A 488-nucleotide genomic window follows, 5' to 3' on the forward strand; every position below is an offset into this window, starting at 1 on the left:
TCGGATAGCGACTTGTCATGACAAGGTGCTGGCAGGTGTCCACCAGGCTGATGTTGGACACAAAGTGAAAGAGATAAGCTCATCAGAAATAATTTAGGTAAAGCTTCTCGTTATACTAATTGCTGGGAAATAATGCAGCTCAGCCTATTCTGAGACAATGATTATCGCATCAAGATGACATGATGGGCATGTTGTGCGGTTGCAGCTTTTCATTGATTGAATTTTTGGTTTCTTCTGGACTAAGCAGGCCTGTGAGATAGGGAAGAGGGTATGGAGAGGTGGGAGGGTGACCTACATCAAAGTTACCTACAGGCCCAGCAAGTTAGAGGGTCCTGGATGTTCAGCATTAATGGATTTGGACAGTTAGAGATGATGCCAGACTCCGACTTTCCAGCATGCAAGCTCTCAAAATGGGAGCCATTTTTAGGTCTGGTTCAGCATCACTGTAGAATCTGGTGTAGCAGCATTGTAATTGGATTATGGAAATG

Source organism: Pyxicephalus adspersus, chromosome Z (genome assembly GCF_032062135.1).
Source record: "Pyxicephalus adspersus chromosome Z, UCB_Pads_2.0, whole genome shotgun sequence".
In the NCBI taxonomy this organism is placed as follows: domain Eukaryota; kingdom Metazoa; phylum Chordata; class Amphibia; order Anura; family Pyxicephalidae; genus Pyxicephalus; species Pyxicephalus adspersus.